The following is a 26084-nucleotide window of genomic DNA, read 5'->3' on the forward strand; positions in this document are numbered from 1 at the left end:
TGCCACCCTCTCTTCTCCTTGTCCGTCGCATTATCGATGCGAGGCAAGCGTAGCCGCGTTCAAAATTCACAATACACATATGTATCCCGAAGTAGTGTTTTGTTTTTTCGTTTTCTCCTCTCTGTTCATCGAGTTTGACAAACGCCAAACGCAAAATACCGTCGCCGGTAAAAATTAAAAATCGTCATATTCGTTGGGGATGCGGGGAGAAATGGCGTCAGGGGATGTCACCTTTTCCCGTACGATGTTCCGCGTCCCATACAGTTCCATTCCATACAATTCCACCTATTATTATTATTCCCGTTAACCGAAATGTTTAAAAAGATTTACGCTTTATTTATGTCAGCCACGCGTACGGGTTATAATTCACGGGGTTTTGCGGAGGCGGTGGGGTGGAAGGGAAGGAAATCCGAGCTTTTCACCCGAGCGGTTGTCCGGGTAGAGATTTTAAAACGAGAAACCGAGCTACGGTAGCGGTCTTTCTCGGGTCTTTCGAATAAGTTTGAAAAGAATTCGGCTTCGAAATTACAGTCAAATCTTCAACTGAAACACAGCAGAAGCAACGTTCGAATTTCAATATTCGGTACGGTAAATCATTATCCATTGAATGTGAATAAGCGCAGAGTGTTGCAATAAAGAATCCTCCATTAAGTCGAGCAGCGGTTACGATCTAGGATTATATCTATCGACTGGTCAACTCTCGACGTCGCGGTTGAGAAAATATTATACCCACCATCGTGTAACGTAAACGCTCAAGTTTCTAGTTATAACGTGGTTCAATGTTTGTTTTCGGAGATGAGTCAGGGTCCGGGCACGGTTTTCGGAAGCGGATAGATGGGAAACGTGCAAGTGCCCACGTGTACCTGTGCCTACTACACCCACGTATGTACCCGGACGGTGGCGGTGAGAGTGACGTCGGACAAGACGCGCGACACCGGTTGATAGTTAACACCTCGTTAGCTCGCGCATCCGTCGCGTAGCTTCGTTCTGTACAGGTATTGCATACAAGTGTAACGATACGCGCGACGGGTGAGAGACTGCGAAAATTAATCAGAGCCGGTTGCGACGAACAACGATCTTACGACGAGATTTCGTTTTCGAATCACGATCCGATCACAGCGACGACGATAAATATTGAAAATTAAAAAAACATACGCGTGTCGTTCGTATTGCAATTACGCTTGTCATCTTTTTTCACTTGCTTAAAACCCGGTCAAATCGACAAGTAGGTTGGTATTGTACAACAAAACGTGCGACTTTACCCATATGTAAATATTTTATTTATTTATTTTTTTTTACTCACAGCTGGGTTGAATATTGTTTGAAGGAAAAGAAAAAACACAAATGTGCGTACGATCAATGAACGGGTCAATCCAGGAAATCCCCATAAATATAAAACGATCCTAACCGATGTGTGCATCGGTATCATCCTCTGCAGCCTCTCCGAAGCGTTTGTATAGAAACGTGTGTATACGTTTTTGCGGTGTTGTCTCTGCCTCTACGTATGAAATATATGTCCGAGAGTGAGAGCAGAGGATTACATTGCTTGACGGTTCGGCCGTTTGCTCGCGGATTATATTTGTTTGTTTGGCCATACGTGTACGCACACATGCGTATTCGTAATGGTGTATGCACGACGGAATACTGCACGACGGAATACTGCACGGTCGGAACCGTCGTCGTAAATAATATCTTATAGCGTACAGTTTCAAATGGTCAGAAGCAGCCGGTATTACACGGTTGTAATACCACAGCTGGCATAAAAATCCATACGTGTGCGCGCGTGTGTGAAACACAAACACACCGCACGCGGTGTGGTTGAATATTTGGAAAACACGATATACGGATAGTAAGATGAAGAGAGAAAGAGAGAGAGAAAAGTCAAGGTTACGGGGAGTATCTAAAGTGTGGGTAAACGGTAGGTGTATAGAAATAACCTGTAATTTGAGAAGTACTTAATTTTCCAAAGATCCCATGGTCTAAAATAAGAGGCAGTATCGGAGAAGAGAGTAGAAGAAGAGAGAAAAAAAGTGCAGAGTTAATGTTATTCCATTCGGTTCAATCATTCAAGTTTGTTCATCCATCTCCATCGCCATCTCCGTACACATCTCCAGGCTTGTTGTTCTTGGCGATATTATATTATATCAGTTATGTACCCACTTGGAAACTGCGGACCGACGCGAAAAGCTACTGTTTTTCTCAGAACTGTTTCATCTTCTCCCGTGACATTTTCCCTCGGTAAGGAAAACAAAACAAAACCCGACAGGGTAAACGGAGAGGAAGTATCTCAAGAATAAAGAGAGAGAGAGAGAGAGAGGGAGAGAGAATGATACCGACGCTTTGCGGATATGGATAAATCTTTTTAAAGCGAATGATACATGACGGGCTAGCTTTCGGGAATTGAAGAAGATTGGAAATTCATGGTCACGGTAAAATAGGTGTGCCAATATCACACGTGGGCCGAGATTTGCAAAGGATCGACGAATGCGAAGAGACAACAAAAAGTAACGAAATATAACATCGGTCAACACGAATTTTCAGTCTGGCTTCTAGATGTCAAAATTTTGATTTCTTCTACGTAACTAATAAACGAAAAAATAGTTTCATCGGATAAAGTTTGTTTTTATAGAAACGAGAACGACGTTTCGGATTTTCAGAAAAATTACTCATTTTCTCAAACATTTATTGCAAATAACAATCGAACAAAGTTCGGTTTTGCATTTAAATCACTTTCATTGGAAAATAATGATTAATAATAAGCTAGAAATATAAAAGAATCGATGAAGAAAGTTTAAAAATGACTATTCTTCGAACTTCTTCTATATACGTACGAACTTTCTCGTATCAAACCCCAAACATAATTTCCATTATGCTCTCATTATGCTACCCCTGATAACGCTAATAACGATAAAGTTCATCACATTTTGGTGAAAACGTTTTCCTTCGTCTTCCGAATAGGCACCCATATTAGCTATTAATCAAAAACTTCAACGCTTATTTATCAACGTAAAAAGGTATCTCGGTAGAAACTCGAGAGAAAATTTTTTTTTCTGTTTTTTTTCTTGACCTGCGGTAATTGGAAGATTACGAGAAAGTAGCGAATTTTGGGATTTTATAGGATGTCCAAACCGATGACTGCGTTAGATATTTATACAGGGTTGGAGTGCCGCCAAAATTAGGATATAACTTCGTTATCCTTAGCCTTTCGGTCTGCCCGATTATCGCGAGGGTCGAATAGGAGGAATAGAAGGTGTACGTAGGTACTAAAATCGCGAGAACGAGGATAGTTCACAGTAGGACAAACACGTCGGAGAGTATGAGGACTTTGAGTGACGTTGACGGCCGACTCGCTTGATTTTTCAATGACGAGGAACAGCGTGAATTCGTAAACTTTGTTATTAATAATAATATTCCAACAGAGAGAATTCGTTTTAAAATATTACGTATATATATGTAGCGTAGCTATGAATTGGTGCTCTATTCTGTACGCCAAGATCAACGCGCGGTGACGAAAATTTAAAAAGAATTCCCAAGCTTCGATAATAATTTTCATCACCAAGGATCGTCGAGCTTTCCGATTTTGCAGGAGAAGGAGAAGGAGAAGGAAAAACTACGACTTCTTATTCTTATTCTTCACCGAGTGTTGCCTATTGATGCCAAGATGGAGGATCCATGCCGAGTCCGAAAGTCAGAAATATCCAAGATGAAGGGACGTACGGATGAGTAGTGAACAGCTGCTCGCGCGTGTCCCCAATTTTCCTAACCAACTAACTAACCAACCGTGTACCTTCCTTCCTTTCTTCCTTCCTTCCCGACGCGTCTCGATCCTATCGAGAATCGCACTCGTCGATATTGAAAGCAAACGGAGAATCGGTGTACCATCGTTTCCGACAAGGCAAAGAAAGGTAAGGAGAGCGATAAGCACCCGAGTGGTATTTGGTATTACATACCACTCCGTCAATGATCAACGACAAAAATTTCACGAGGAATTTGATCAAGATACAAGATATCCCGTGCATCGCGTTGACAATTACGCGAAAGCAAATACGCGCGAATTACATCCTCCTCCATCGAAAGCCCGTGTAGCTGTGTTAGAGGGAAAACCAACTCTCCGCCTTCCTCAGCGTCATTTTGTCTCTCTCCTCGTCCATCGTCATGGCAACGTTAACGTGCTTTTGATGGGGTTCGCGAGGAGGCATCCGTTTCTACTCAAGTATTCACGAAAACAGGGGATATTCATGGAAAAGACCGTTTGTTCCAGCCGTTGAGAAGGAAAAGCTCGGGGAAAAGGAAGAGGACGCCGAGGAGTTTTAGTTGAAGGTTGGAGCGTTTCACCCGCGGGAAGATCCGAGTTCGAATCTACCGAACCCCGCCCGACTCGCTCGGCCGTAAGACGCGTCGGTAGGTCCGCGTGTAGGTATAGGTATACGTATACCGAGATCAAGTCGATGCGGACGCTTCGATTTAAATCTGTTGCGATGTAGACGAGGAAAACGGCGGTGCCCGCAAACTCTCTGGCAACGAATTAAAATACAAGAATTGCGTTCCGAGGTGCGATGACCTGAGCTAGAAAGAGAGAGAGAGAGAGAGAGAGAGAGAGAGAGAGGGAGAGAGAGAGAGAGAGAGAGACAGAAGTGGGAAAACTTTGAGGAACAAATAGTTAATTCCGAAAGATATGACAGAGTCCTGCGAGATAAAACCGCGAACAGAAATAATGAGGGACAAAAGTACGAGCGAGGCATTGATACAAAATAAATAACTGTCGCAAAGTTTTAGCATCCCTGGCAATTGATTATTCTACATTACAGTTAATAAGCTTAAAAATAACGAGTGTGTATTTCGTAACAAACCTTGTAAAATTTATAAAATTATCCGTCATTTTTGTCTTGAGGTGAAGATATCGTTTGAAATGAAACGCTAACGACGTGTCAAAGTTCGTTTTTAATTCCATGATCGTCACAACATTCCATACGTAAACGGTACGTATGTCTGTTTGTTTTTTCTTTCCTCGCTTCCTTTTCACTCGAATAACTGCCGCGGTTCACTGTTAACGAAACACACACTACGCGTCCATCGTCTCGCAGGTTTGAATGAAAACTGAAGGTATAACTAAGAGACGATTACACCTGCGGTAACACCTTGATGAACGTTTCTTTCATTCGAAGAGGTTCGTTCCGTTGCTCCGGTCTCACGAAGGGCGATCCCCCTGTTAATTCAACGTTACCGAATCCTACCGACCGTCCGGTGATGTTATTATTTATCCTTAACACCGATTCGCACATCTGACGTGAAAAAGCCGCGCGTGACGCGTCTCGCGTCGTCTTACGTCGCCACGTGAGCACGACTAGCCGGCCGATTTCCGATCGACGGAATTGAAAGCACGACGAAGACGACACTTGGAAAGGATAGGATTGGATTTGATGGTACGATATAGGATAGGATAGGATAGGATAGGATAGGATCGAATGGCGCGACAAGGATGATAACAGGTATTATACGGGTCGCGCGACGCAACGCAACCCAACGCAGCGAGACGCGACGTAACGCAATGCTGCCGAAATGGTGCGACGTTATAGTTGTTTGTCCCGGCGCAGCGGCGCTCGGCGTCGGGACGCCCACCACCTGTGGGGGCTTTCGGGTCTCCCGTCTTCGGACGCGGGGATGGAAAGCTCGTTTCAGATTCCGAAGCTGGCCGGCCGCCGTTGCGTCTTTCAGTATTTCGCCGACGAACCGCGCAGGCGCTCGTAACTAACTATATATGTATAAACGACGACGACGACGACGACGACGACGGGATGTGCAGAGGAGAGAAAAGAAGCGAACGGACTAACGACGACTCGTCGGCGAAACACGTCGGCGAAAATTGTGTTTGTAGAATCTATTTCTGGGCATAATGACGCTCATCCTGACGACGACGACGACGACGACGACGACGACAACTCAGAGGTGGAAAAAATAATAGTGATATAACTAAGAAAAATATACGGTCAACTAATCGGCATCTATGTATATTATAATAGCCGATGTATTTTCGCACCGATGATTATATTATATATCATGTATGTGCGGTTGGGACGACACATTCGTTCGCCGCCGTCCGGAAATCTGGCTATTAGTCTCGGCTAGAATATATATGACACCGAATTTTATTATTACCTTGTGTCACTCCGGGTACACGCCTCCGGTCCTGTACGGCTTGACGAAATTATTCGAGACGAGGAAAAATTTCTCGCGGTACGCGACTATTGTTTCATCATCGTAATATCTCGTCGCGATTTGTTCGTAAACAGAGTGGAAGAGACGCGTGCATGCCAGCTCATCAGTGCGAGTGAAAAATGACTAAGGTCGAAATAAAAATAAACCAACTTTTACAAGAGATGGAAAGAATTGCAGTGAATTTATCAAAAACACCCTGAAAACTGTTCATGTCAAAGTTGCGTTCTATACTTGAACGTATGCTGTATGTTACATACCTACTTGTAGAAGGTGGAAAATCGCATGTTTGTTTTTTCAATCAGCGATTTGACAATGGGTGGGTATAACGGACGAGAAACACCAGTTTTTAAAACCCGAGGGTCCGAACGGCGTTCGAATTCAGGGCAGTGTTCCAAAAGTCAAGGATTTAGGGTCAGCGGAACAGGGACTTTGAAGAGCGGTGCTAAAAAAAAAAAAAAAAAAAAAAAAAAACGCGAAAAATCGAATCGATCTTGACTCGACCAGTTCGGCGAACAAATTATGCGTGGTATTGAACAGGAAGAGTCAGTCAGAAGCATGTATAACATTAATCACTGGCGACAATTCTAACTCGAAAACCATCAAGGTGTACACACGTGTCGTTAGCAGAATTATAACATTATCGCTCGCTGTATATAACGTATACAGAAAGAGAGTAGGTAGGTAATAATATTTCGCGACATATTCTTGTCCCAGCAAATGACGCGCATGATTAACGACGTTCCGGCGTAATTGTCATGGAAACGTACCGCCGCAGAGAGACCACCGGATCAGAGCCGACGACGATGAGACCTTGGCTCAGAAGCGGTCACGTGCCAAGAGTAGGCAGGGTTGCGGTGTCCGAAAATTCGGCGTCTCGCGAGTTGATCTCATTGTTGGCAGCCGGATGATTACGCGGCAACGATTAAAGATACGCAGGCTTGGATTCTCTGATTATCCAAGGTGGTCTCGGCACGATTCGAGCCGATGTACGGGAGAGGCGCGCGTGCATCCGCGATGTAAGGAAACGAGGTGAAACAATGCGCGTAAGATTCGGTTGAACCGATCGGAAAACATATCCAAGGTAAGCAGCGTCGTACGACAGGCTTGATATTTTGTCCTTTACGGTTTATACAATGACTTTTCCAACTTTTGACTGTAATAACTGGCATTTTCGGGAAACGGAATGTAGGGAAATAAATAAGTGTAACCTGAAGTGAACCTGTTTACGTGAATACCGTGACGTCATCTCGGACAGCTTGTTTCCTTACATCACGCATGCATCGAGTAGTTTGTTTGCGGGGATAACCGGGCTCCGCGTGATCGCGGATTCGAATCGGTATATAGGTAGGTGATACGGCTTAGAGCGCAAACGTCGGTAGTTACGTGGCGTTTTCCTACTGTGGTGTCACTCTTGGTCGGGCGCCAAAAAACGGTATACATCAGCCGCGAGAGACTCAACTCCTCGTCGAAATATTATTCGTTCGAAAATAAGCAAGAGTCTTCTTTTTCTTCGTCTTATAGTCCCCTCTTTTTATTCGTTTGCTTTTACCACCACCACCAGCAGCACCTTCTCCTCCTCCTCCTCGCCATTCATCGACGGCGCAAATTACAAACGCGCGATGGATCTCGGCCAAGTTCCGTCAAGCCTCCCACCCCCCAACCTATCCGTCGTTTTATAGCATCCACGCGGAAAATCGTATTTTTCGAAATCCGTATAAATCGGGAAAACTACCCCTTGGATCCGACTGCGATGCGTCAGAGTACAGCAAGTGGCAAGTGTTCCCGAAACCCGCACGTCTCTGTATCCATCTCTCTAAGTAGTGTGCGTATGTGGAAATTGCACATACACATACATCCGCGGCACACGCCTCGTTGAGGAGGTTCGAGAGGAGAAGAAAGGTGATTCCGAGAGAGGTTTCCTCCCGAAAGTAGGTATAAGGAGAGAGTTAAGGATTCCGCTAAAAAGGGCGCCCGCGACGTTCGAGCTTTGGAAGAAGGAGCGAACGATCAATCTTAATCGGGCGGACGGGCCTCGGGATTTATTACCGGACCGGTATGACCGTACGACCCGGTGGCACGCGTCTCTCCGTCACGGGGCTATAAGGGTACATCGTTTGCCGAATCGCGAGAGTGGATCACCCGGGAATCTCTTACTTCCTCATTTCCAACCTCATTATCCACCCGCGGCACAGAGATTTAGAACAAGGACGATCCAGTTCAAGAGAAGGTTACGCGGGTCTTTCCGACGGAACCTTTCACGCCGTACGATCGTTTCGCGTTCTTCTTGACGCGTTCTCTCCCTCCTTCTACAGCGTTTTTGGAAAACGCATCGAGCCGGTAAAAACCTCCAGAGAGGGAAGAAACGGAGCCTCGAATGTCGCAGAGGCGAATATTTTCACCTTTGTTTTTTTCTGTTTCCACGTTTTCGGAGAATGGAACGGAGCGGACAGAGGGTCGAGTATCAAATATTCCAAATACATTTTCCGAGCCAGAAGTTTCTCTTCCTTTTCCTCTCTGGCTCGCTGATCCTTCGCAGTTTCTTTTCTCTCCGTCCCCTCCTCTCCTTCTTCTTCGCGTCCTCGACGGTGGCACAACGACGGCACCCGCGCGCGTTCTTAAAAGGGATCAATGCGTCTGAGGACGGGGACCATCCGTTAACGGGGCAGAATAGCCTCCAGGGAAGAGACCCCAGCCAAATTAATGTTTGTCCCTAGCAGTAACTTATCCGCCATCCAGTATATTACAGCTTACGATCACAGTTCGCTGATAAATGGCCGACGTATGCGGCTCAGCTCACCTTCCCACGGACGGACGAACGAGGACTAAAACTACTCCAAAAGCCAGAGCGATCACGTAGGTATAATAACAACGTTGTTGGTCCTTTACGCAGTCGTCGCAAGGATTGTTCGTTCCTTGCTCTCCGTACGGCGTCTCGACTTGTTTTCACGCCTACTACTACCTATAATATCTGTAGTGTAAAATTTTTACAATCCATTATGCCGTACGCTTTCAATTTCACTTTTCCGTGTTTCTTTTTTTCTTTTTTCTTTATTTTGCTCACGAATCTGGAACCATTTCGACAACGACCTCACCGAATAGAGTTTATTACGCCCGAGTTAGTTTAGGGTTGTTGTGATAGGTCCTGAGCGCTCTCAACGCCAGAATTCTTTGGCTCGGTGCCCACCGGAGGCCGCATAAGCCCACGAAGTGGAGCCTGCTCTTTTTTTTTTCCCCTTTCGCCGAATACCTGATCTTCATACATGTGCATCGTCGCACCCGGTCCACGGATATCGGAGAGGCGAACCCAGTGACCTTCTTCCTGCCGTACTCAATCATCGTCAAGATCAACAAAATTCGATGGGTGCAGACGTGAAATCGAAAATCGGAGAAAAAGGCCCCCCCCCCCCGAAAAAAAAAGCAGAAACACTAATTACAGGAGGACCCTAGACGACGGCGGAGGAAAGTTGAATATATGCACAAAAATAAAGAGTACGGGCATATAACGGGAGCCAACTTTCGAGTCCCCTTCCGAGCTTAGCCTCTGTCCTACTCGTACAATACAGCAATTGCGGAGTGTTCCGCGCTCGTTGGTTGCCTCCTGTAATTAAATGCAATCAGGGAACAGAGTGCTCCGAATTGCCAACATTTAGCTCGCTCCGCCGTCACGACTACCAACGCAACGCAACGTAGGGATGCGTGCGCGCAACCCTGATAATGCGAACGTGTCCGTGTGCGGAGGTTCGATGGTATAACAAGAACAGCGACGTTCGTGCTCTGCTTTCGACGACTGGTTTTGCTCGCCCGATCTCGACGTCTCTCTCTTTCTCTATCGTATACCACGTAGGCATGTGTACACGTTTTTGTACGCATACATATATATATATAAATATATATAATATATACGTATACGTACGTACGTACGCAGAGCCGGCAGTCAGCCATTCGGTGGGAATCCATCTCTCGCCATCTCTCGAATCGCGCGCGCGAATGGGACCCGCTCCGTTGCTTTTCCGACGTTCTCTATCAAACGCTCTTTCAGAAAACTTTGTCGAAGCAATTAACGGAAATTCAGTTCCTCCGCAACAGCCTGCCTTTCCGCGGCGTAGGACGGAGTTCTCTCATAGACGTATACTTCCTACCTACCTCCGCTTCTTTGTTTCGATGCAGGGACGAGAAGAGAAAACGGATAATTATATAATTTGAAAAGTAAAATGGATTGAAATCCTTATAGAGAGAGCAGAGAGAGAGAGAGAGAGAGAGAAAATCCCTCAACTATATTACCAAGTGCTTCGGGCCGAATATAGTATAACATAGACGATAACGAGGTCCAACTTTTATCCAACTATCGTCAATAATCGTATTGTGTATAAGGTACCTTATATCAAAATTTCAATACTCGACGATTCCGAAAAATTATTTTATCCATACGAACGTGAAATGAATAGGTATTCGTACGTAAGATTGACGATATGTGCGCGTGTTATCAACGGGACTCATATAATGTGTGAATTGAAATCGTTGTTAGGTAGACAGCACGTGTTATACATGTTTATATATACACATATACTGTATAGTACATGCCAATATAGTAGAACCGCGAATTGTATATCGGAGAAAGTTTCGTCGAGCTGCAAGAAACTTTGGAAATTTGTTAAATTGCCAATTTACCGTCAAAACTAAGACTTGCCTCTGATCCTCTCCTCTCTTCTCTTCTCTTTTCGACACGACTTTCGACCCGCCTGCGCAAGTATTTTTTTTACTCCCCGGCAAGCTTCGAGTCAGTTGGTGATTTTTTGTCCCGCGGAGCTTCGATTCCCCGATCTTCCGCCCCGAATCAACCCCGAAAATTTTCAATATTCATTTCCGTTGAGTTATACGCGTATAATACGTCGACAACGACGAATACGAATGAACAAATACCGTTCCTATTTGCTTGACGATTCTAAATCCAGTCTCTTCGTATAGCTTGGAAGCTGCGATTCTTATTGCAAAATCGATTTGTCGATAAAAGGATTTAAAAAAAGTATATAAAAACTAAAAAATAAATAACCGCGGCCCTCGGCATTTTCCGCGCTTGCGAAAATCTTCTTGTTGTACGATATATAGTTGATATATAATACTGTATAACGTTATTTTAGTTCACCGAAAAATTGAACGTGCTGAAAATAAATGGAAATAAAATTGGTCCAGCAAGGCCCCGGTTTTGAAATGTGTGGAATAGAAAATAAAGTTTCTAACAATTTTTTGAGAATTTCAAAAAAGATCCTATTCAAAATCACTTTATATATTTATAAATAATCGAGCAGTGGGATAAAAAATCTGAAAAAATTCAGGCTACCGTTCCAGGGTCGGAACAATTGCAGATGTTTTTTTTGTATTTTTTTTTTTAAGACAAAATCAGAAATGGTTAGGGTCAGACGTTGGTCGGGTTCGCATGGAATTCTCGGTGTACCCACAGATATTGTACAGCCAGTAGAAGCGTCGCGATGTTAAAGTTGCGAGCAGCAGCATTGTGCTGAAAAGTTTCGTTGCATTGCTCGCCAATTCGACTGAAACGGTGGCGGCGGGCAGCCGGAACCGGAAGCGGGTGCAGGCGCCACCGGAAGTGACCTCGTAATTCTCCCTTTCCCATGCTCTCCGTGTAGCCAGTGAACATGAATTACGGGTGTGCAGTAGCAGTCGCAGCCCCCGAGCCTTTGTCCTTGTACAACCGCCCTCGGAATCCCCTGCAAGCCCGTCCGAAGGCATTAAAGCGCACGGGAGAATTTCGAAGGACGATAACGACGCCGGTTTTTCCTACGTTTTAACGTGTCTTTATTTCCATCTCTCTACCGGAGCATCTTTCACCTTGAACATTTTTACCGCGCGACTTGATCTCGTTTTTCTCGTAGCGTTTAAAATTCATACAAACCCATGTACAATAACACTGTGATAAAATGTGATTGTAATCTTTGCGCGACAAGACTTGAGCTAAGATTTCACGTATCGAGGTATGAAATACTTGGCGCTAACCGCGACGCAATTCCGTAAATAATTGACCCCGGCATGGCAGAAAAAGTCCATTATTACACAGTCGGGCGAGCGGGTGTGACAAAAGTGAAAGAATAAAGAGATCTTACGACTTTGTTTCCGTCGCGATGAAAAATCGAGACGGCGGAGAAAAATAATATGAGAGAATACCCAAGTTAACGTACGAGGCGAGAAAATACATTTGACATTTTCGCACCGCGACTCGTATAAGGAACCCGCTTGCGTGTATTTAACCCAGCTTTTCTCGTCTGCGTAGTTTCAGCCTGAAATTCGTACGTACCGCAACTCGAGCGTCCATTTAAACTTTAGAAACAACCGTCGGCCAATAAAGTCTTCGCCTAATTTACAGCGTGCAATTTAACCGACGGAATCATTCTCTAATTAGTCAAGTGTTGGCCTACATACGCGGGTGCGGGAACGGAATAGACTCGAATAGTACCAACGTGTATGCCTAACCGAAGGCTTTGGTGTCTACGCCGCAATCGCCCCTGGGGAACCTTTATCCCGCTCCTCTTCTCTACGTGTAGTGTACGTATGCGTTAGGCGGCGGGGAGGGGGGTTTTGAACTTTTTTTCATTTTTCTCCTTGCGTACCCCTCGAAATCTTCGATTTTAGCCTGAAACGAAGCCTCGCGAAAGCGGAACTCGGTAGGAAAATTATAAAAGGTGACTTATTCGGTTATAATTTTTCAATCACTTCAACCGAAATATCTCGAAAACGATACAAGCTGGGAAGCGGATCGTGGTTTCATTTTGTAGATGATCGAATTTTCTTCAAATAAAATGGTTGTGACTACTGCGTGACATTATTCTTATCAGGTTAGCAGACGGGTGAGATAAAAATTTACAAGGTGATAAGCATCTTCGTTCATTTATTCAGTTCACTTAACTTCAAATGTTCGTATCGAGTACGAGATGAATATCTGGATGGATAGCAGTCTCGAACTTTTTTTTTTTTTTTTTATGGAAAATTTGATCATCCACAAGATGAAAGCAAAAACTCGAGTTTTCGACGTATTTCGGTTAGTGTTTGAAAAATTCCAAACCGGACGAGTTGTAGAAATTTGCTACCGAGTTCCGGTTTCACGAGGCTTCGTTTCAGGCTAAAAACAAAACTTTTCGAAGGGTACATAAGAAGGAAAATAAAAAAGAAGTTTAAAAAGAACCGGCCTAATATGTATATATATATGTACGTATCAGTGTTATTCGTGGCATTGGAAAACATACAGCTTTCATACCGTCATTTCTCTTTTACTTATTCGCTTTGTTCTTTTTATAATTTTTTCAACCGATTGTTTGCTGTAAATTCGTATTCTTTATACTTCACAGCCGTCACAAATACCTGATATTAGGATACGAAGTGAGTTTCTATACACACACATATATAATTGAATCTTGACAGAATTCGAATACGCATAATTCGCACGGTATACACAAGAATACAACAGAGAACAGCATGAATAATTTGGCACGCGTGTTGAACTCGACCATAGGTAGAATGTCTTATTTAAAATCAAAAATCTCTGTTATACTTCTTCCGCTGTATATCGGCGAAATAATAAATTCGGGTAATGGAGAGTGAGAGAACGTAGAATGGGGTGAGGGAGAAGCAATTAAGACATGTATATATATATAGAAAAACGAGGAATTATCGAGATCGAGCGCCGAGGAATTGTTCCTTCGGCCAAGAATCGTGCGGGAAGACGAATAGCAGAGGGGAGATAAAAGGGGATGGAAGCTGAGAGGCAGCGGCAGCAGCAGCAGCCATGCCGTCGAGAAGGTAACCGACGGCTACTGGTTGGCTCGGCATCGTCGGCGGCAGCTGCCTCGCATAATTCTTCTTGGCGGAGAATAACTTTTAGCGAGTTGCGTAATATATAAAGTCTGCGGTCATCGCGGCGATCCTATATAAACGCGTACATCGCCCATTTAACCCGTCTACTCTACAATAATCCATGGCACAAAAAAAGATGACAATTTTCACATATCTGATATCTTTGATTCAACTTGAACAAATCATTCACTGAAATCGCGAATCTTGCCCAAATGCCGAGCGGGGAGGTTCTTGATTTCAAAAGTTCTCCAAACTTTATTAGTCTACCGAAACTACTAGCATATGATGTTTGAAACAGTCTCAATTCGAGATTACTCAAAATTCTTCGTATTGCAACGGTCGACCAGAATTCGGTTTTTGCGTGTAACGTGAAATCTTTCAATCGATTACGTTAGGAACAATGTTTAACACAATAGAATTGATATTAAAATATTTTAGATACGAATAGTTTTATCGTAATATGATGTTATTTTCAGTTTTACCAAGAATACAGTGTTTGATATATGCCGCGTACCGCGATAAATATACGATTGTTTAAAGTAAATAAACTCTCGAACTGAAACGACAAATGTGATCGTTCATCCATAGTCGTCTCTTCCATTTACTAGATGAAAAATAAAAAAACACCCTGTATCAAAACAAGGTAAGTCAAAACGATAAACATTCAATTTTACTGGCAGCAGATGTGACACAAAAATTAGACCCGATTGAATGAAAATAAATATGATATTATAAAAAGGGTAGACAGGTTTTTAAAAACTGGTACTTAAGTACCTTCCTCGTTACAAAATTTAGTTGACCAGTGTTATCATTCGCGAGAAGCACCGTCGTCCACGTGTACTTACACACGTGTGTTTTCGATGACGATTTTTACCTCACCCTCCATCCCTGTCTACCAAATTTCACACAAGCATTCCGCACTCCGGGACGATTAATATATAATTACTCTTCCTTGGAAGATTCGTAGGCAGGACTACGAGTATCTAGGACGACGTTGACGATTTCAACTCCATACATATATATATATATATATGTATATACGTGTGTATATATATAGGAGCTGGGAATATTGATTCGTGCCTAATTCGGAAGGGTTCGTTCTGACAGGGTTTCCGAATAGGAGGGGGGGTTGGGGGGTGGGGGCTCCTGTTATTAATTAATTAATGAATCCCATTAACGGGTCCCGGTTCTAGGGTTGCTGTAACGCCGGTGGCGATACTGAAATCTGGTTCGATCCCTGATTCTTGCATTATGTACGCGTGATCGAATCTCCGCGATATTCTCCAATACACACAGTTATACGCTATATGCATGTATGCACGATACGATACAAATACACTGCAGAACCGTACGAAATACGAAAAGGACAGACTGCGGGGATTTTCGTTCGACGTGAAGAATTCTTCATCGATCCCCGAAGAAAACCGACAGCCGGGCTGTTCGATCCGAGGCTCAAAACTCAATTTCCTTCAGTGTCACCTGTTCTGCTTGAATCTTTATACCCTGATGATCCGTCTGACGCGACGGCGTGTTCACCCGTACGCTGCTGTGTGCAAGTATGTGAATACAACAAGAGACAGAGGAGAACCAAACAACCACCCGTCGTCTCGAAGATCCAGCCGAGGGTGGTGGTGTTGTTGCATAAATTATCAGGAACTCCGGGAGATGCTGCCGCGGGTCTACGAAGTCAGGGTGGTCTCAGCCTCTCGAGCCTTTACACTTACGCATACATATATGTGTATAATAGACTTCACCGTTGAATAATTAAGAGGATTATCGGCGCCGGTGTTATTCGACCGGATTCGATAGAAAGTAAGCAGAGAGTTATGAGACACGGGATGCGATGAGGTTGTTGGAAGGTGTCGGTGAACGAGGGACATCAAGGTCTACCAAGGCCTTCCGGCCGCATTGAATATTAATTACGCATGACGGGGAGTGTGCGCGTAGAGTATTAGATAGCGCGGAAATAACAACAACAACAACAACAACAACAACAACGAGCACCGCGGCAACAAGAACAACAAGAACATATAACCGTGACGGTGAAGCTGAAAGAGGCGATAACGATGATCAAAGCAACGCCAACGATGCGATTGGATATCGATCACATGTCTGAGAAACAATTCAGGGATAAACGAAAACTCGAACGATACTGAAGAATTTTTCACGTCGCAGCACAAAAACGAGCTTCAAAATCTGACGTGTATAACCTATGTATATATATATATATATATATAATATGCGGGGCACACGTGGCAGCTGATAAATTAAAGAAAACGAGGGGGATTAGCGAGTATCGCGACTCAACCAGCTGGAGCCTCAGCGGGTGTTCGAAGGTATCCAAACACTCGAGTTTAATTTCCTCGGGAGCCCCTGGGGTATTTTCCTGGCGCCGAGGGGGTGGCGAAGGGCGAAGGGCGAAGGGCGACTGTCTTTTTGTACCAAGTTTTTAATATAAAGAAGAGAAGGAGGTATATATAATTGGTCGCGCAAAGGGTGAAGAAGGAACCCTTCGAAAAAGCTGTAGCTTATAGCTGCGCCGCCTGCTGCAGGGTGGAGAAAACAACGTCGCGGAGAGAAAGAAAGAGGAACAGAGAGAGGGCGAGAGATATTTAGAGAGACGGACAAGGCTTCGGGTTCCCGGCTGTCGCCTGTCACCCTTTTGCGCGAGGGAAGAAAGAAAAACCCGCGGGATCCAAGATTGAGTCATCATTTTCAGGAGATTGTTCTACAGTTGAAAGGCAATACTTTTTTCCTCATTTATTATACGTATAAAAAGATGGTCGCAAGACGAGTGTCGGTCAAATTTGTCAACCTTAGTAACTCACGGTGTTTGCCTTAGAAATGCAACTAAAAAACAAAAGAGACTATCATTATGAACGAAAGCATAGACATCGATTAGTTATTTCAAGCCGTGTAATCAACGATGATAAATTTAGTAGGAAATTGTCCGATTTCGCAGATATTTTTTTTTTTTTTTCTCTCAACTGCAGTCCGTATTCCAGTATTTATCGAAATCAATATCAGTGCAACGTTGAAAAATTGAATAATCAATAATACCGATGCGATAAGAAAAAAAATAAATAAATAAAATTGTCGCGGTGGGATTGCAGTCGAACAATCTTGTCCGAGTAAAATATCGACTAATTGCGTAGTGAAATTGAACGAGTCTGTACCAATTTTTTCTCATAGTTTTAAATCAGTTCAAAATAAATAATCGGTATCGAAACGAATCGAAACTATTGCCCAATGCTATAATGAATTAAGCGTTATGCACAGCAAGTATAACTCTGAGACCAGGAACAAGAACTTCAGTATTCCGTACTCCAGATTAAATACTGGATAAAAAATCTTTAAATTTATGATTATTAGCTGCTTTAATCAGCTCCCCAATGAGTTAAAAAAAAATCACAGATCCCAAACCCGATTTAAAGAAGCTTTTGAAAACCTGGATACAGGACAAAATTATGAAAGAAAAGGAAAAAAAACCGTCAAGAACTTTTGCACACCCCTAACGGTTACAATACTAACTCTTTCTTTTTCACTGCAATTTGATTCGAGGTATTTTGTTCATCGAATATCGTGCTTATATCACAATATTATATATTGTGCAGTCGATGAGTGAATATTTTCTGTACGATTCTTCGAACCCTCTTGCAGACTCGAACACGCGAAAGAGAATAACTGCTGCAACGACGGAAAGGCGGTCCCTAAGACGAAGACTCGAGACGATGTCTCTTATTTGCAGCCGCCGTCGATCTCCGACGAAGGATCAAGATCGGCGTTCGCTCTCGAGACGGGGGAGGATCCCGCAGGACGTGCGACGAATCGAGTAAAGTATCGAGTGGAATAGATTTTGAATTTTTCCTGTATACGATACCTATTAATACAGTTCTTTGCAGTAATAGTAATAAAATGATAATCGAGAAAAATCGAATTTCCTTTTTTTTTTCTTGTTTGAACCGCAATCGAATGAAGTTTGTCGAAATTTATCAATGATCGAGGACGAAGCATGCGTGGATCAGTAGTTTCGTCCTAGGCGTGCGTTCCGCGCCTTTTTTCTCCTCCTCCTTCTATCGCGATAAACGATCCAAAGGGAAGTAATTTTGTGTTGTTCGTTAGAAGGACGTTAATAGAATCATTGCGTCACCTTGATGCTGTAATAAACGCCTCGTTGAGTACCCATGAATTAGCTATTTTATTGAAATAACGAGCAATTAGTCGTAAATTCAGTTTGGTACGGGCCGCCGCCGCCACGAGCTACAGGCTGATTATATCGAAGGAACCAAACGTCGTCGGAGTTTACGACATCGAACACGGTAAACTCGTCAAGATCCTCTCGACGCGACATTTTTTGAAACGAGATTTTTCTAAAAACCGAATAGAGGGAGGGGCGGACGCGAGGTTAAGGTCCAAGATCGATATTACGAATCGTTAGTTTTTTCGTCGAAGGTCGTAAAATCCGTAAAGTGAATTATGGGTTGGAGAGAATCGAGGGGAGCGTACAGACTCTGCAGGATTTTAACGACATCTCGTAAAGTATTATTGATTAAAACGGCACTAGTAATTCGGCGCCGTTTTTTTTTTTTACAGGCACTTCCGGCCAGCATTGCTGCACACTCGACGCGTTTTCCAAAGTTTCATTGAAGGAAAAAAAAAAGAGAGGAAAGGAAATCTCTTCGACGAAAACGAAAATTGTCGCCGTCGAGTTTCTACTCGTCTTCTTTCTCTCTGATAATAACACAGGTCTGCACGAACATATTTTATTTTAGTCGCATGGGATGTTTTCGGTAAAAGTTATATTTTCGAGTCTGCTGAATCCAAAAGTGACTTCTATATCCCTCCGTCGCGTACGGTATTTTTGCAGAATACAAGGTGTTTGCATTGAAAAAAAGCATAACGGTAATGAAAAAATCACCATTTCATTACGATGAACTAAACAATATTTCTTATAAAATTAAACGATCAATTTTTTCATGAAATGTTCTTAACATTCCGCGTTCATTCTTTTTCCCTACGAAACCCATTCATCTTCTCTTTGATACGTCTCCGGACACACTTCCGGTTTCCATTTTCCGTTTTCCCGAATGTATTTATTCTCGAGTCTCACTCTGGTACGTATTAAATAAAAGTAAGAAATCACTTTTGCACTGGATTTTTATAATCAAGAATAGGATATGAGATTTCGAGTTAAACGGGGAGCTTCGCTCTAAATAAAACTACAAGCACGCGTTCAAGAAAAAAATCTGACGCAATGGAATTTTTTGAGTATTTTTCTCGGTTCAACTGAGTGAAAATCTATAAGAAACGGTATTAAAAAAAAAAAAAAAAACAACCAGTGCAATTTTTTGGTAGCAGACCCGTGTAACCGACACGCTGCACTGCAGGCATTAAAACCAGCTCATCGAGGAGCTAAAAATTCCCCAAAGTGAATGTATAATATATACGTATAACGTAGATAATAAATCTGCAGATCTGCCGCCGCCGCTGCCGCTCGTGCACGTAAATTACCCGACGTTTGCTTCCTCATCCCTGGCAACCGATTAGCTTCGTACGCGGACCACGTACCAGGTACCTTCGAGGTTTTATCTCGTCTGAATTTGACGTTTCTCGAGGGGCGGAACCACAAGCACGAGAAACGGCGTGGAATTTGAATCAACGAAACGCGGGACTCTATAACCCTCATACATTATATAACGCGGTCTGCAATTTTACGCATTGCTGGTTAACCCGCAGGCTCGCTCTCTGTTCTACGTTTTTTAACCTCCCTCATTCCTCAATTTCAACTTTTTCTACCTCTCCTTCTTTCCCTTCAAATTTTCCCCTTCCCATTTCTACTTAGCTACTAAAACTCTAGTTTCACAGTTACCTACTTGTCGGGTATTTTTCGCTGGCTGCAAATGATACCTTGTCATCGAATTTGCTTCAGTATGATACAACACCCTCACAACGCACACTTATGTGTATTAACGTTGGCACGACGGACGAAGAAAAAGTTGTTTTCGAGAAGTAATTTGACTTCCAAAGAGAATAATCGGCGGCTGCGCTCCCCTCTCGTTTATAAAAAAAATAAAAATTCTCGCGGAGCTGAGTGATATTCTTTCCAGAGTGCTGATACGTAATATGTACATGCACATAGCCTGCCAAGGTATAACTACACCTACAAAGTTGCGCGTAACAGGACTAAGAGAAAAATTAACGAACGGAGATAAGAAGCTGCGCTACAGGACGTTTGAGTAATAACTTACTTACGTATGCCTGACTGAAAAAAAAGGGAGAAAGAAAAACGAAGAGCCTTGTATTTAAAGTGTAGGTATGTGTACGTAAGTAATACAGACATACGTGCAGACTGATTTTGTATTACATGTATATATATATATATACACGCTGGCTTAGGTTATATACATTATATGCATATTATATACATATATACTCCCGGCGAAAAATGGACAATAATAACAGTAATTTCTTTCTCGCGTTGTGCGATTTTCTAACGAGGTTTGTAGTTTCGCTCATTTTTTTTTCTTTTTCTCGTAGCAGCACCGTCAATTTATCTCTCTCACGAACGGGAGATAATAAAGAATGAGAAAAGCGAATAAAGTACGGGGTTTAAGAAGGAGAGGAAAAAAGACCTCCGCGCGTACACAGAACTTGATTCATATCTTGATACAGTTTTTATTACTCGTTTAATATCGTACAGGTATGTGTTGTACCTACATGCGACTAACGTAAGCGTGGCGGGAAGCAGGAAGAGAATGAAATAACGTGGGATAGAAATTTTAATAAACCCGCGGAGGCGATAGCTTGTAAGAACGCAACGCGTCGTCGTCACGCGACGGTGGAACCGAGACGCAATTCTTCCTTACATTATACGCGATACGTTACACGTGAATACATAGTAAAGGAGCCCGCGGCAGAACCCTTATGGAAATTGCCTGGATTTTTGTTACACTATGGTACATATCCTCCCGATCAAAATTTCTCATCGACACAAATCCCAAAAATCACTAGTTTCCGAGACGAAGGCTTCGGAAGAAGGGTGTCCAGTTTTTTTGATGTCTATCGATTTGGTGATTTTTATGAATTATAAAGCTTCAAGGGGGTTGAAATCAAACCCAATCACCGAAAAGACTGCACGGCTGATTATCAAAGATAGGCAGGAAGCTGCGATTTATTCCATCGATGCATCGATTCTATCCGTCAACTCGCCGGTTTACCGAGTCTCTGCGAATCGGTTGTACGGTTTTTGAGTGATATATTTGATTTCAAGTCTCCCTTGAAGCTTTGTAATCCGTAAAAATCTCGTAATCCACAGGTTTTAAAAAATCCACACACCTCTTTCCGAAGCCTGCGTCTCGGAAGCTAGTGATTTTTGAGACGTGTGTCGTTGAGAACTTTTGATCGGGAAGACATGTACTATAACACTACAACTGAAAATCCAGCCAATTTTAAAAACCATGGCCTCAAAATCATTTTTGTTAAATATCTTTCTTATATCAGGGTGTAAAGATTAATCTCTCTAATGATGCATGTAAATACCTTGATGCGAAGAACGTATGTGACTTCCTCATCTTCCCGTAACTCACTAATGATTCAAGTTCGTCGAATAACACGGCGCACAGCGACGACAAAACAACACTGCGACACGATTCTTTTTTTGATCTGTAATTTATCTTCTTTATCGTAAATGCCATAAATGGCAGACAGTTGACTCTCGGAAGAAGACTTTAAAAACACGCAACACAGAGTAATTAATTGTCCGTCGAACAGTGATATGTCGTATTCGTGAAACGATTCCTGTCCCCCGATCAATTATACCGTCTTTCACCGTCCACTGGGTAGAGATAAAACGGAAGTAAAGATCCGCATGACCGGGGCGTCGGAAAGTCGACGTTGGACTGGTACGTCAGACGGTGACGGACATCGTCGTCGAAGATATCCGCAAGCATCGGTTAACTACGTTTCGCGGTAGATACGTGCAGTTTTATTTCACCGTGCGGATAAAAGTCGTTCTTATTCTTTGTTTAGTCGTCGGTATTGATAATTATTATCTTGTTATCATTCACTGCTCCTGACATTTTCATTAAATCCGCGTTAACGAAGACGCCACAGTTTACGTGCCACTTTATCGTCGCGACCGATGACGACGACGGCAATCGAATGATTTGCACAGTTTTTACCCCCGCAACCGCAAAAGCTGAAATAACAACAATAATAATAATAATAACAACAATAACAATAACAACACCAACAACAACGACAATAACAACACACACCGATCGCTAATTCATTGACCAAAGGACGACGCTGCGAACAGGAATTGCAAAATCCTTGCAGTTCGACTCGCTAAGGGCAAAACTAGCACGACGTCGTCATTTATAGGCACGAAATGACAGAAACTGTACCGAGAATGAAAAACATCGTACATGTCACGAACTTCACCTATGACCCGCACTTTTCTTCGCCGTCGATGTCAACCATAATTTTTTCATCCACCAAATCATTATATTCAAGAGATATATATCTTTCGGATTTCATTCGTTGTTGTTTTTACTTTTCTTTATTTTTATTTTCATTCCTTTTTTCACACATTCCAACCATCACTGTATAATTATATATTTCAACGATGGAAACCAAACGACGAAATTATACACGCAGGCCACAGGTATTCAATACAAGGAGAGAACAAAAACTTTGAAACGACACCACACTGTTGCAAAAGCTACGCACACGTATCACGATTTATAATCCTGTTTCTCCAGATAACAGGTAGGTACGTACAGACACACACGCAAATTTACGAGTATATTATCCAGTATAGAGATCGGTAGTAACGACAATTTCATACGGAACACACCTTTTGATATTCCCTTCTCATCCCCTTGGGATTGTGACGTGTGCGATAAAGGTAACGTTGTGAATATCGCGCGCGCGAGAGAGAGAGAGATGGAGAGAGAGAGAGATAGAGAGAAAGACACATGAAACGAACAGAGAACAACAAAGGGAATGTTTGATAAATGACGAAACGGCCGACGAACCAAGTAATATCGTCGCGCACAGACCTCCCGAACGACGGCACAACAAACAACAACCCCGTCACAACAATCACAAACCTCCGCGAAGCAGCTACGTACTTATCGGAAAGCTCACAACTACTGGTACATCCAGCCGGGGGCTATCCTCGATGTTTGAATTGACACTGATGACCGCCGGTGTTGCCGCCTGCGCATCTCGCGCCTACGCCACCCTCCGCCTACTACGAAATCATGGCAGTACTACATCTCGTAGTCGTGGCTCGTGCCGTTCGTTATACACTCGACTCGAAGAATGAGTTACGTATGAATAAGCGCCTTTTGCGAATGACACCCGTTGGTTCCTCTCCTCCGCGAGGATGGTTGGGGTTTCGGGGTTGGGGGGTTGGGGTGGGGGATGAAAAGGGAGGGAGGGAGGGAGGGAGGGAGAGAGGGAGGGAGGGACTTGGGCCTTTCGTTGCAGCGCCAGATAGAGACGGGGTTTGTTGTTGTTGTCTGTGGTGGATATCGGGTGAGACGGCACACTCGATGACGACGACGACAATGGTGCGATGGCGATGGCGATGGTTATGGTGGCGGCGATGGTGTTTTAGTTCGATGCGGTGGATGCGATGCGGGGTGTTTGGATGTCTGGGGGGCTGGGAGGGGGGGGGGGGGCGGTTGCGGTTCGTGGTGGTTGGTGCAGGTGGCTGGTGGATGTGCCAGAAGTGCGGGCTTACGGCGGAATGAGAGGAGAGCTTAGCTCGGGGAGGCCGCGGCGTGCCCACGGCCCGACTCTCCTTCCTTCCTTCCTTCCTTCCTTCCTTCCTTCCTTCCTTCCTGCCTGCCTGCCTGCCTGCCTGCCTGCCTGCCTGCCTGCCTCCGACGTGCGAGAGCTGCGCGTATCGACCCGCACCCCCGCCGTACTGCCGCTACCACCTCGCACGCTACCCTCACTCGCTTAACCGCCCTCCACCCCTCACCCTTCACCCTGCGTGCGTGCGTGCGCGTCCACGCGGCACCGCCTACGTACCTCATCCTCATCCTCCTCCTCCTCTTCTTCTTCTTCTTCTCCTCTTTATACTCATCCCCAACCTGTGCGGGATGCAGAGGGTCACCAATCGCAAGTGGAGAACCGTCAAGGGTAGAGCACGTGCGATGCGCGGTCGAAAACGTCAGGTGCGGCTTAATTCACCTCCCTTTCACGAGTTTCGTGAGTTTCGTGAGTTTCGCGAGAGGGGTGAGAAGAAGGCGACGAAGAAGAAGAAGAAGAAGAAGGACAATGGTTACTAATTATTCTGTCGATCGACGTCCATTCATTCTAGCGTACCACACGCGTATAGTATGTATGACCTACTTTGTTGAATTTTAGCAAACAGAGAAAGAGTGCACGATCGATTTGATTTACTCGTCCTTGTGCAATGCGTAGCACGAAAAAATTAGTTAGCTTCATCGACTTGTTGAAGATTTGAACGATGAAGGAAAAAAACGTAACACGTAAAAAGTAGCGCGCAAAAAGCGTTTGCTTAGCAGAGTATTTATTTTTTTTCCCCCCTAATTTCGATTACAGGTTACGTACCGTATGTATTTAACGTCGAAGCCTTTTAACCTAACCTTCCTTTACCTCCCTGCCCTTCCCGCCTACAGCTTTAATTGCAGAGCTCGGAGCTACGCGAAAAATGGAGAAGCGTGGGCGACTGTCGTGAGAAATAGCACACCGTTAGCTGGTACGCCAATGCTGGTACGGAAAGAGAGAAATTGACGGGATGAGAAGAGAAGAGAAGAGAAGAGAAGAGAAGCTAAGATCAGTAACTCTGTATAAACTGTTCCTTTTTTTCTTTTTCTTTTTTTGTACCGGCTCTCTTTCAATATCATGTCGTTATTCATTAATATTAACAGACCTGTGCAAAGTGAATAAACTTTTTCTCATATCCTATAATTCGTTTCCATTACAATATACTCGAACTTCAGTTTCCTACTCGCTTCTGTATCATTTCAATATAACAGATATTGTATATATATGTATGTATATAAAAGTCAAGAAACCGAGACTGCACAGTGCAAAATTACGTCAAACTGCACTGTTTGAGCGCGCACAGAGTCGGGTTTACGAAGTCTCTCTTTATTCTTTGCAAGTTGGTAGATACGGCCGCTTGTCGCACGGTTTGATGTCACGAACCCGTGCATCGTGTATACACGTATACGCGTGTCGCTTTCAACGGCGGTCTGGTTGCACGGCGAGGTGGGCGAGTGGGAAACGGAAACGGATATTACGAGGCTGTAGGATAGTAATACGCGCAGGAGGTCGTGCATCGCGCGTGATTGTATTGCGCCTTGAATGTACATACGTGGGTACACATACACACACGCGCAGAGAGGGTAACTAACAAATACCGGAGGCAAAGACGAGCCTCGTCGTCTCGTTGTAGTTCTAACCTGGAAAATTAGAGATGCGTGCCACCTTATGCGAGACGCGGAGTCCCTCCCTCGTTATAGAACCCGTCGCGCCCTCTCATCCCTCGGCGGGTTTTCTCCAACGCGCGGCGGTCGGAGGGCGGGAAGTGCGAGTAAAACGCGACAAATTGCTACCAGTTTCCAACAACCGCAGGGCTGGGCGTTGCGATAGGAGAGGCGAGGCGAGGGGGTGCGACGCGTACGTGGAGAATATAACGCCTGTGTGCCTATAATACGACACACACCGTAGGTACTGGGGTAGGAACGAAATTAAAATTGGTCAAGCGGATTACCGGGAGGAATTGGGAGGCGCGTTGTTGCCGCTGGTGGTGCTGCTGCGGTTTTCAAATATTTTCGATATTCAATTATTTCCATACGTATGTACAAATGCATGCGTGTATGCCGGGGTGATTCTTAAAAAAAAGGTTGTTTTTTAATTTTAACCGGTTCGACCCCCAAATTACGGTGTGGATAATTAAATAAAAATTCCCTTGTTATTCCAGATTTTTATCTCAACTCTAACCCCTGCCCTTAGGAGAG

At 43.9% G+C, this 26084-nt stretch overlaps 1 protein-coding gene across 6 annotated transcripts in view; it reads right to left on the reverse strand.

Annotated features, from left to right (window-relative positions):
- LOC124180954 overlaps positions 1-26084 on the reverse strand; it is a 176566-nt gene that overhangs the window by 92250 nt on the left and 58232 nt on the right. The window contains exon 1 of one of the 6 annotated variants that reach the window (XM_046566949.1): positions 21619-22249. The exons of 4 other annotated variants lie outside the window; for them this stretch is intronic. The gene's annotated coding sequence lies outside the window, so the exon portion shown is untranslated. Of the gene's footprint in view, positions 1-4850; positions 5640-21618; positions 22250-26084 lie in introns of those variants that run through there. One more of the 6 variants, XM_046566948.1, reaches the window with a different exon arrangement.

The sequence above is a fragment of the Neodiprion fabricii genome, chromosome 4, assembly GCF_021155785.1.
Source record: "Neodiprion fabricii isolate iyNeoFabr1 chromosome 4, iyNeoFabr1.1, whole genome shotgun sequence".
NCBI lineage: Eukaryota > Metazoa > Arthropoda > Insecta > Hymenoptera > Diprionidae > Neodiprion > Neodiprion fabricii.